Source organism: Chiloscyllium punctatum, chromosome 3 (genome assembly GCF_047496795.1).
Source record: "Chiloscyllium punctatum isolate Juve2018m chromosome 3, sChiPun1.3, whole genome shotgun sequence".
In the NCBI taxonomy this organism is placed as follows: domain Eukaryota; kingdom Metazoa; phylum Chordata; class Chondrichthyes; order Orectolobiformes; family Hemiscylliidae; genus Chiloscyllium; species Chiloscyllium punctatum.
In genome coordinates this window covers 76,375,630-76,388,198 of record NC_092741.1, presented here as the reverse complement: position 1 = coordinate 76,388,198, position 12,569 = coordinate 76,375,630, and the positions used below count along the sequence as shown (strand labels likewise).

At 41.0% G+C, this 12,569-nt stretch overlaps 1 protein-coding gene across 7 annotated transcripts in view; it reads right to left on the bottom strand.

The window, feature by feature from the left end:
* The window catches only part of LOC140460781 (amine sulfotransferase-like), a 54,895-nt gene extending 44,302 nt beyond the window's left edge, over window positions 1–10,593 (bottom strand). For 2 of the 7 annotated variants that reach the window (XM_072555479.1, XM_072555482.1), the window contains exon 1: window positions 1,964–2,247. The gene's annotated coding sequence lies outside the window, so the exon portion shown is untranslated. Of the gene's footprint in view, window positions 1–1,963; window positions 2,248–10,429 lie in introns of those variants that run through there. The other 5 variants (XM_072555480.1, XM_072555496.1, XM_072555467.1 and 2 more) reach the window with 5 other exon arrangements.
* Between the last annotated feature and the right edge of the window lie 1,976 nt (window positions 10,594–12,569).

The window sequence follows — 12,569 nt, the reverse complement described above, 5'->3', positions numbered from 1 at the left end:
ATTTGGAAAGGCAAAGAATATTACACCATGGCTTTGTGTGGGAAATCATGCCTCACTACATTGATTGAGCTTTTTTGAAGCAGTAAGAGGATTAATGAGGGAAAATTGTTGGACGTGATCTATATGGACTTTGGTAAGGCATTCAACACAGTTCCTCATGTTAGACTAGTTGGCAAGTCTGGATCACAAAATACAGGGTGAACTAGCCATTTGGATACAGAACTGGCTCAAAAATAGAAGACAGAAGGAATTGGTGGAGGGTTGCTTTTCAGACTGGAGGCCTGTGACCAGTGCAGTGCCACAAGGATCGGTGCTGGGTCTACTCTATTTATAAGAATGATTTGGATATGGACTTAGGAGGTATAGTTAGTAAGGTTGCAGATGACACCAAAATTGGAGGTGTTGTGGACAGCATACAAAGGGACCTTGATCAGATGGGCCAAGGAATAGCAGATGGTGTTTAATTTAAAGAAACATTAGGTGCTGCATTTTGAAAATACAAATCAGGGCAGGACTTCTACACCTAATGGGAAGGACCTGGGGAGCATTGCTAAACAAAGAAACCTTGGGATGAAGATTTATATTTCCCTGATCCCAGGTAGACAGGATAGTGAAGGCAGTGTTTAGTATGCTTGCCTTTATTGATCAGTGTACTGACTATAGGAGTTGGGAGGCCACATTAAGGCTGTTCAGGATATGGGTTTGGTCTTTTTGGAATACTCTATGCAGTTCTGGTCTCCCTGCTAAAGGAAGGATGTTGTGAAACTTGAAAAGGTTCAGAAAAGATTTACAAGGATCTTGCCAGGGTTGGAGGATTTGAGCTATAGAAAGAGGCTGAATAGGCTGGGGCTGTTTTCTCTGGAACGTCAGAGGCTGAGGGGTGACCTTAGAAGTTTATGAAATCATGAGGGGCACAGAGGGTGATATCCAAGGTCTTTTCCCCAGGCTGTGGGAATCCAGGGTGAGAGGGCATAGGTTTCAGGAGAGAGTGAAAAGATTTAAAAGGGACCCAAGACTGGTGCATGTATGAAATGAGCTGCCAGAGGAGGTGATGGAGGCTGGCACAATTACAACATTTAAAAGGCGTCTGGATGGGTATATGAATAGGAAGGGTTGAGGGATATGGGTCAAATGTGATTAGATTAATTTAGGATATCTGGTTGGCGTGATGAATTGGTTTGAAGGGCCTGTTTCCATGTTGTACAGCTGTATGACCTACACAAGGAGGGCAGGTGCACTATCCCTCTTCACCCACCTCCAAATTCCCATCTGCCAACACGCCCCAATTCAAAAAAAAAACACACACGAGAACTGCCATCCTACAACTGCAGCAAGAACACCTGAGGGGCTGTCCTTCCAAAATGATAACCAGGCTACTTTATTCTTTTGTAGGTGAATTTACCAGAATATGACCGACAAATGATTTCCTCAGGATAACAGTTCCCAGCTCAGCTATTAAAAGCTCAATTACTGGCTTTTACTTGGATGTAGTTTTCATAGTGCCCGCGGGAGGGTCAAGACCTTGTACTAACCCATATTTCTAGCTAGTACTCTGAGAAAAACTCCTTTCCTAACCTGGAATTTTTAAACACAAATCTGGAATGTGCACTATTCAAAGAATGAATATACCAGAAGTTTAATATCTTTAAAATTAAAACTAAAAAAAAAACTGAACATTCAACTTTTGTGGGTATGTTTCTAATGCTATGAAAGCTTATTTGGTTTAAAGAATATGCTCTGTCGACCCTGCTCCCTGGAAGCTGCCTGAACTGCTGTGCTCTTCCAGCACCACTAATCCAGAATCTGGTTTCCAGCATCTTATCTTCAGTCATTGTTTTTACCTTTTTACTTCAGCAAATCAGCCAAACGAATCAAGAGCAAGCAACTTCGTCCAATACACTTATACACAAATAAGTTCGATAAATTATTACTACATACCATGCCAAAAGTTAAACTTACTTACCGTGAAGAAAGAGAAAGGAAAAACGAAACGTTGCTTCGAGAATGGGCACTGGGGAACTTTCAATTTTAAATAGTGAGCAATTACATATTCAAACAAGCGATATACCTCACCACCAATCAGCAGCCGCCAAGGAGAAATCAACTGGCTTTCTAAAAAGAGTTTCGACCTGGAGAAACGATTTCATAAAAAAGTCTCCATCGAAAAAGAACCTCGCAGTTTATTTACAACAAAAGAGATTATAAACCTGTTGAACAACATGCTTTGGTGAAAACAAAACCAGAAAGTGTTGGAGGAACTCAACAGGTTTGGCAGCATTTGTGCAGAGAAAAACGGAGTTAACATTTCGAGTTCAGAACATTCAAAGTCCGTGGATCCAAGACCTCTTCACAAATGCCGCCAGACCCGTCGAGTGCTCGACCCCCACGCATTTGTTTTATGTTTATGTCTTGGTACATTGGAGAAAATCGTCTGATTTAATAACTTTATTGGATTCCAGACGCAGCTGGGACGGCCTCAACAGTCAAGATAATGTTTTAGGGAGCTGGGTCAGTGTTAAGGACTCTGTGAATAATCATTGTAAGGGGATACTCCCAGCCTCTGTGCAGTTATTCCAGAGTCTATCTGACTCTGGATGATGAAATAAAATGTTTTAACGTCCAAAATTGATAGCAGGAGCATAGAATCCTCCCTACTTCCATTTCCTCTAAGATTCTAGGTGCCTTTATAAAACGAAATAATTTTGTCCAGAAATAACAAGTGTCGTTTCCGAATCGATAATGTTCAGCCAGTCTTTGCCGTCTTAACATGGTGTTTTGAGGATCTGCATCTCAAAGCACTTTGGATTTCCTGGAGAGTCTCTAAACATTCAGATTCCTTTCTGACATACTTAAAAAAAACTTACTGTTCGTAACCTTGGATTGTATATCACGGTTGTTAATAATTCACATATTTATGTTGTTAAAAATCACACAACACCAGATTATAGTCCAACAGGTTTAATTGGAAGCGCTGCTCCTTCTCCACAACCACCTGATGAAGGAGCAGCGCTTCCAATTAAATCTGTTGGACTATAACCTGGTGTTGTGTGATTTTTAACTTTGTACACCCCAGTCCAACACCACCATCTCCAAATCATTATATTTATGTTATTTCTCTCATCGCCTCTTTGAAATTTCTAAGCTCTCACTTGCCATTAACAAGTGTAGCAACCAGAAGTTCATTCTGTTCATCCAAGTCAATTATATAATTTGTTAGAGGTTGATGCTCTGGTGTTGCTGTGAGCTTGTCAGAGAATCCAGGAGAACCCAACTATCTGAGACTACTGTGAGACCCTGGAGTCTTGTTTAAGAGCTGGTTTTATATTCTGGATACTTATGAGGATGGTAGATTAGATACCCTACAGTGTGGAAACAGGCCCTTCGGCCCAACCAGTCCACACCAACCCTCCGAAGAGTATCCCATCCAGACGCACTTCCCTCTGACTAATGCACCTAACACTATGGGCAATTTAGCATAGCCAATTCATCTGACCTGCACATCTTTGGACTGTGGGAGGAAACCCACGCAGACACAGGGAGAATGTGCAAACTCCACACGAACAGTTGCCCGAGACTGGAATTGAACCTGGGACCTTGGTGATGTGAGGCAGCAGTGCTAACCACTGAGCCACCGTGCAGGTAAAGAAGAGAAAAAGGGGAGGTGGTGGGATTGCTAAAGGAGACCAATGCAGTGTTGGAGAAAGCAGATATCTCTGAGGGTTAAATAACAGGATCAGTTTGGCTGGAGCTGAGGAACAGAAGAATGCATTTATGTTGCTTGGTGTAATCTACGGGCCAACAATGAGTGGTGAGCATACGATGGAACAAATCTGCAAGAAAAATCTCAGATGTAGACTTGGATAGCAACAGTGTTAAGGGCAGAGAAGGCCAAACATTCTTAGTTCATATTCATGAAAATTTCCTGCAGGAGAGTGTGTGTGTCCAGTCCAATAAGAAAGGAGACAATGATAGACCTGGTTTTTGGGAATGAGATGGACCAAGTAGATCCAATGGCAGTGAGGAACATTTATGAGTCAGTGATCATTTTCTCTTAATGTTTACGATGATGGTGGAAACGGTATTGGATAATTCATAGTGAAATAATTAATCAGGGAAAGCCAACTTTGATGGGGTAAGAATTGACCTAGGCAGAGTAGAAGGTTGATGAACATTATAGCTGAACAATGGGTTATCTTCAAAAAAGAAAATTTTCAGATACAAAGTACATTCCATTACAAGGGTAAGGTCCAGCAAAGAAATCCAGAGTTCCCAGCATGATGAAAAGAACGTACAAATAAAGTTAAAAAATAAAAAGTGTGCTTATGGCACTGTCAAGCAGAAAACAAATTGAACACCAAGGTGAATACAAACTGCTCCCAAGGAAGATGAAAAAGCAAACATGGGAGACAAGGAGGGATTAGAAAAAAAGACTGAAAGGTAACATAATGGGAAATACCAAAGTCTTCTACAGGCACATAAATAATAAAAGGGCATTAAAAGGAGGAGTAGGCCCAATGAGGGGCATGATGGTCCTTTAGGGATCAACAGGAGGTTTATACATGGAGGCACAGGGCTTGGCTGAGGTGGAAAATGAATGTTTTGCATCTGTATTTAACAAGGAAGCAGATGTTACTCAGGCTATGGTGACAGAGGAGGGAGCTCGGTCACAAGAAGATTAAAATTGATAAGGAGGATTTATTGGTACTTGTTGGTTGGCAAGGAACCCACATCAAATAAGATATGTCAAAGAATATTCAAGGAAGTGGAAATTGTAATGAAACTGGGCATAAAATTTCAGTCTTCCCTGGACTCAGGGTGGTGCCAAAAGAGTGAAAAATTGCAAACATTGTTTATTTGTTCAAAAAGGTTTGTAAAGATGAAACAAACAATTACAGACAGTTTAACGCTGGTATTGGGGAAGCCTCCAGAAACAATAGCCTGCAATAGAGTAATAGACCCATGGACAAATGTATGTTGATTAAGATGAGCTAGACTGGTATTTTTTTGAGAGAATATCATTTTTAAAGAGCTTGATGGAGTGTTTTGAAGATGTAACAGTGAAGGTTGATGAGGGCAATGCTGTTACAGTTGCATATTTTCAAAATCTGTTCAGTACAGTGCCTCACAAGAGAGTTTGTGAGAAAAATTATAGCTAGTAGTGCACAAGAAAAAGTCACAACATGGATACAAAATTAACTGAGTGGTAGAAAAAGAGTAGTGGTTAATAGATATTTTTTCAGGCTGGAGCAAGGTGGAATGGAGTTCTCTCAGGGTCAGTATTGGGACCTTTAATTTTCTTATATCAATAATGTAAATTTCAAAATGGCTGGGGCAATTCCATAAATTTACAGATGATACAGAACTTGGGGGTATTTGAAACTGTGAGGAGGACAGCGTAGAACTTAAAAATGACATTGACAAGTTGGTGGAGAGTGCAGACAGGTTGCAGTTTAAGTTCAGTGAGGAGAAGTATTAGGCAATACATTTTGGTAGAAAGTACATGGAAAAATAGTATAAAATGAAGGTTACTCCTTCAATTAGTGCGCAAGAAGATCGAGACCTAGTGTATGCATTAAAGATGGCAGGGCAGGGGTTAGTGTGGTTAACAAAGCATACAATATTCTAGGTGTTCTTAATAGTGCTATGGACTACAAGATTAGGAGGTTTATGCTGAACCTATATAAGAAATTCGTTCGACTGGATTGTTGTGAGAATTTCTTGACACCTCACTTTAGAAAGAATTCAAACGTGTTTGACAGAGTGCAGAAGAGGTTTAAGTCAGAATGTGGATTTGCATTTGAATCTGTTGTAGGACTCACCTATCTTGCCCTCCTGAACTGGGAGATAGTAATGTTTTTACTCAAAAGAACTCAGTGCTGAAGCCCAACTCTCAAGACTTGTAAAGAATTTTGGACATTGCCGATAAAAGATTTTCCGACTTTAAGTCTTTCAAATTAATCTTGTCGACTTTTGGCAAAATTGGAAAAGCTCAAGCACCATTATGAGGAAGCAATAAAGATTTTGGAATTGAAAGAATCATTTGTCTAAAGTAATGAAGTACAAGGCCTTGAGAGGTCTGACAGAAATTAAATAACACATAACCTAATGGTCTGATGCTGTTTTCAGCAAACATCTGAAGTTGGCTAGCTCAACAGATGATATTACAACTAATCCATGACTCTTGCTGTTAAAGTGATCCTTCACACAACAGAGAGATTCTGAACAAGATTTATGAGATTTCAAGGGGGTTGGAGTATGAGAGTAGGGAAGTCTTAGTGCAGCTGTACAAGGCACTGATGAGACCACATCTGGCATATTGTGAGCAGTTTTGTTCTCCTTATTAAAGAAATATATATCATTTCACCAGGGGCAGTTCAAACATGATTCACAAGGATGATCCCCGGTATGGAGAGGTTGTCTTATGAGCAAACGTTAAACAGGTTGAAACTATACCCACTGGAAGTTAAAAGGATGACAGATGTTCTCATTGAAACATGTAGGATTCTTAAGGAGCTTGACAGAATAACAGCTGAGAGCATGTTTCCCCTCATAGGAAAGTCTAGAATGTGGGATATAGGTAAATTAATGTTACTTCTGCAATTCTGCAATTCCATTTTACAAAGTAAAATGAACTCACACCAATGTGTAATTGTTTTAGCCACGAGCTGAGTCAACAAGAATGGAAACGATGTGGAGGAAATATATAATTGTTTTTGTATTAGCTAAAACTGTATGTCAGAATGAGATGTGCCAGCAAAACAACGGTAGACATTACAGGCAAATAGATAAGATGTTGTGAGGGGATGAAGTTAAGCTAGATACGCCTGTACAAACAGTAGGTATAAACATCTGCTTCCCACTTTTACAAAAACACAGGAACAAACCCCAATTAAAAGGGTCATAGGGATCAGAACGGCCTCGGGAAAGGCACAGATGAAGGGGGTAGATAATGATGAAGAAAGAATATGCCTAACAATGACCTACAGCAGGATGAGGTCAAACAGCCTTGTGAGGCCAGGAATAAGCATTTTGTCACAGACAAGGCCGGATAAGGCAAGAGATAAACAGGGGTAATGGGGGCCGGTCTTAGGGAAGTGGACGATGTAAGCAGGGGAGGAGTGATGTGAAACAAAAGACATCAAATCATATAAATATTATGTATGAATTGAACTTGGTGTGTGTATGTCCTCTACCTTATAGGCACTGGACATCTCACCCACTTGCAAGTGTAAAATAAAGGACACTGCTGATTCAGATTTTGTCTCGGACTGCAATTATTGAGGTGTGTGAGCTTTGTTTCTCACAAGAACAAAGAGCTTGTTCTCAGAACAAAGGCGTGCCAATTTAAGACTTAGATGAGAAATAATTTCTTTTCTCAGCGGGTTCTGTGTCTTTGGAACTCCTTGCCACAGAGTGCTGTGAGGGCAGAGTCATTGTACATATTTAAGGCTGAGATACATATATTCTTGATCAGTTGGGGAATCAAGGTAATGGAGAAAGCACAGGAATGTGGACATGAGGACTGTCAGATTAACCATGGTCCTATTGGTAACTCCCATTCCTATTTCTTGTGGTCTTATGGAAACACAGTGTGGGCTTTCTGAAACGGCTGGTGATCTAAGGCAAATATCAGTTTGATTCGACTCCCACTGCTGATCTCACACCACTGTCAGTGATGCATGTTTGTTTGATGAGTTTATGCTTTTCATTCCATTTTTGGGTAAACTCACGTCACTACAGCACTTCAAATCCTGCATCAAGATCTTCAGGTAGGACTGAGAGACCTGAGGCCCAGCTATCCCAGCTCTCCTTCCTATTCCAGTGGTAATTGAACTTTAAAAAATCTGATGAAGGTCTTATGCCCGAAATGTCAATTCTCCTGCTCCTCAGATGCTTCCTGATCTGCTATGCTTTTCCAGCACCACACCCTTGAACCCCCTCTCAAACATCTGTGCATTGGTTACTAATTCTGTTCAGAATCTCAGTTTCCAATACTAGCATGGATCTAAGTTGTTATTCCTAGTTATTTCCCCATCCTCCATTAGTTTCAGTCTCACTCTATCAATTCCTGTCCCGTGTCTCAAATCTAAACCAAACAGTCACTTTTATGGAATAGTTATGGTGCTTGTTTTGCACAGGAAACTACTGATCTTTAGTTTCATGGATGATTTATTGGAAATTAAGTAGGCCAAGTATTTCAATTTGTCAGTGGGGTAACATTTAGGAGACAGTGATCATTGTATTGTAAGGTTTAAGATCCCAACGGACAAGGAAACTCCACTTCCTGTTATTTGTTCATTTGTCACCATCTCCTGTTTTGAGTATCTCTTCTCTTTCCACTTCATTAAGTTTTAGTTAAAATCCTTAATCCTTATGCAAATACTATGCCACGTTTCACACGAATATATTCTCACTTTTTTCCTCGCTCAGCCTCAACTCCAAGGGACTTGGTAATTTCAACCTTTAGCTTAACTCATCATGGTCTCTGTCATGTCTGAATTCACTGTCCCTTTATTCTTCCTTTCTATCTCCATCCAAATAAACTCACTAACCTATATTCATGACATCCCCCTTCAAATTGCCATGTCACAATGGTCTCTCTCTACATCCATGTGTCAATCGCAGATTACACCATTTCTAAACATTTCCTTGGATAATTCTGTCAATGCTCCTATTTTCCCTTATTGCTCTGACTGTATATCCTCCAGTATGCATCCTAGGAAAACATGGTCTTCTAGCTCACTGACAACTACACTTTCAAAATCCAATCTGTTTATCTTTGACCTCCATTCACAATATTTCTGCAGTTACACCTTTGTCTTCAACTTTATTGCCTTTGTTTGCACTAAAACAATCATCCTATCTCATCTTGCTCACCCTCTTTGGTATGGCCCTCATCTCCACTGTTTTAAATTCAAGGAATGTAAAATTCAACATAAGTGCAACACAATTGATTTCGCCATTCATTATCAGACCTGGTTGGAACACATCAAACAGACAATTTTTGCTTGCCAAAACTGGACCATCTAAGAATGCAAAGATAACACTTGGTTTCCTTTCTCTACCACACATCATTTTCTTAAACGCTTTTCCCCAAGCCTCTTCACCCCAACCTCCAGCCATGACTCCAGCACAAAGCTAATGTCTAGTTTGAGTCAATGGTCTCTGGCCCATTCCTCCTTATCCGTGCTAGCTTGGTATTTCTCTGTTTTTCTGATATCATTCCCTGTCCTCTCCAGTCTCATCTTTTCCTCCTCCTACCACCTTAGCCCTATTCCTATTAAACTGACGATTTCCCACCTTAACCTCCTGGCCCCCATTTTCTCTGATATTGCTCATAATTTCTTTCCTCAGGTACAGCCTTTCCTTTCAATTCTGCTATCTTTGTCACTTCTTTTCAATAAAACAACAGCGCTTGACCACATAGTCTTTGCAAACCACACCATAAAACTCTCTTTTCATGCAAAATACCTCAAACTCATTGGGTTCTTTCAAATCCATTGTTCATGGATGTTTATGTTTAAATCCCTCCAAACAGATTTCCATCCCTTCCACAGTATTGAAACAGTTCAATCAAAATCAAAAATGACATCCTGTCAGTAATGATATTGATAAACTATACTTCCCATTCCTTCTCTGTGTGCAGCCTTTGGTTCACTTGATTATACCAACCGCCCTCAGTGACACTCCATTGCTACCCAGTTGAATAGAATTATGGTCCCCAATCAATTTTTATCTTTCCATTCATAGTCAGAGAAGCGCATACAATGGATTCTGTTCTTGCTATGCACTATTATCTCTGGAGTCCTAGAAGGGTCCACCCATAGACAAATTGTAATTTTTATCAAATGCTAATTCTCTGTGACATAATCTGTAAGGGCCCTTAATAAACAGGTAATTTCTACACAGTATAAAATCATAGAAAATCAGTGTTGTATTAAATTATTTTTTATCTCCCGGGTAACAATTATAAGTAGCTGCTGGAAATATCAAGGATACGTGGCTCAGCTTTCAACATTAACATTCCTAAATTGACAGAATGGCATCCTGTGTATCTTCTTGTCTATACATGTGGTGCCAACTACGGTGGGGGCAGGTTGCATGTTGGCTCAATTTGCAGGGTGAAAGTATTATTTAACAGGCTAAGCTCCTGAGGCAATTCAAGATGGCGGCAATCCAGTAGGACTGCCCTGCTGAGCTCTGCACCAGAACCCAAACAAAGTGGTGCATCACCCTCCCTTTATTACCCATTGAGGGAGAAATTGTTAGTTTTTGACGCCCAGAATTGCTCTATGTTAGTTTAAAATAGTTTTAAAAATGACTAAAGGGAAGAGACCATGAGGATTGCAGCAAGCAGGGCATTTCCCTGCAGCAACTGACACGTCCGTGGCCACAGCATCGGCCTCCGCGAATGCCCCAGGGGACTTACCTGTGGAGCAGAACCTGGTCTCGGAGTTTGGGAAACTCCGAGAGAAGATCGATTCAGCAATGGAAGGAGACCCGGTCTAGGCTGGAACCGATCATGCTGCAGAAGCATGATCAGGAGATCCAGCGTCTTGGGAAGCGCGTCATGGAGGTGAAGCCTCCAAAACCGCGGCAGAATCTTCGGCAGGTTGGGTCCAAGCCCTGAGGCTGTCAGAAGAACATCTGTCTGGTGAGGCTTCCGGAACGGGAGGAAGAAAACCAGCTCGTCAGTGTCTTGGAGCAATGGCTTTTTCTTTAAACCACATAAGTGCTATACTAGGTTTGGCATGTTTTTTTGCCCCATCGACCTTTTTGAATTCAGTGCTGTCTTGCAGAGTTGGGAACATAGCCATTCTGATCATGTGGCAGTGTACATGGAGGTCAAGGCTGGTGGTAACAGGACAGGCTCACAAGTTTGTAGAGTATTTTTTACGGGAATTTTAAATCTTTGGGACATTAATTTGGGTATGGCCAGTAATCCATCGGTGCTCTGGGAGAGTGCCGAGGCTTATACACTGGGTTTGATTATTTCTTACTTGGCGACCCAGAAGCGACAGAGGGGAGAACAGCAGTGTTTGCTCGAGGTTTGCCTGAAGGCAGCTGAGGCAGCATACTTTGACAGAGCTTCTGTAACAAGTTGCAGCAGATTACAGCCCTCAGAGCTACTTTGAATGCTGCACTCACCCAGACAGTAAAGAGGGAAACCTCTTTGAGGTTATTTGAGTATGGTGGTAAACCGGGGAGATATCTCGCGTGCCTGGCCTGAAAGAAGAATGCCCCGTAATCTATCACATCCATCAGAGAGAGTGCTGGTACTCTTACTTGTGATGCCAAAAAGATTAATGCAGCATTTGGGAAGTTCTACTTTGAGCTGTACCAGTTGGAGGGCTGTGAGGACGGATTGGTGAAGATGGAGTCCTTTTTTAAGACCCTAGACCTTCCAGGTGTAAGTTCAGAACAAGCATCTGTTTTGAATGCCCCTCTGACAATCCAAGAAATACAGGAGGCAGTGAGGCAACTCCAGTGCGATAAAGTGCCCAGTTCACACAGATTTCATAGTGAGTTTTAGAAGGAGTTAATAGGCACGCTGGCCAGGCCACTCTTGGATATATACAGCTACTTGTACAGTCAGGACTGCCTCCCATCCTCTCTGAGAGAAGTAAATATTTCTCTTATTCTCAAGAAAGGCAAAGCCCCAGAGAATTTCACTTTGTACAGGCTCATATTGTTACTGAATGTGGATTTTAAAATTCTGTCAAAAATGCTGGCATTGAGGTTGGAAAGGGTTTTGCCTTTCATTGTAAAGGAGGCAGGTTTTATTCAGGGACATAGTGTTGATGTATATTTTGTTCCACAATTCCACACGGCACAAGTTTCAGTTCAAGTTTCAGTTCAACTTTAGATGCTTTATTATTGGACAGCCAGCGAGAGATTCTCAATGCCCCCAAAAGTGTTTGTGAGTCTTCTTGTGGTGACACTTCTCCACAAATCTCTGCTCTACACACAAAGGCAGTACTTTTTATAAGAATAATACTAAAGGTCTATAAGTCACATGGTTGATTGTCATTACATTGTTTGAGATGGACAATTATAATTTTACAAGGCCCAGTGAATGTTGATGTCCTGTGATAACGAGTGAATGGATTACAGGGACTGATTATTACATTATTCATGATCATGTGTTGATGGGAAGAGATTAAAACAGAAGGATTTTGCCTGTTCTCAATGGGGATTCACATACCTATGCTAATATGGAGGGAAAGCAAGATAATGGGAGCAGGAGGCAGTTTAATAGGGTTGTGGCCAAGGCTATCAGTCTTGTCTGGAGAGGACAAATACCTTTGCCTGAGACTGCAGAGGAATCCACATGTGGCTCCAATGGATTCCTTCTCTAGGATTCAGTCAGCCTCCTCCCTACTGAGATATTCTGTCTATTCTGTAAGAGGACAGACATGCAATTGCTACTGCAGTGAGTTTCTTTGGTAGTGGAATGTTTAACCCTTGAGACCCCAGTATGCCTTGAAAGGGAAGTAAAACATGGAACAGATCCCTTTTTGGTTTTCCAACTTTGCCAGTAGGTCTATTAATTATATTAAAAGAGTATT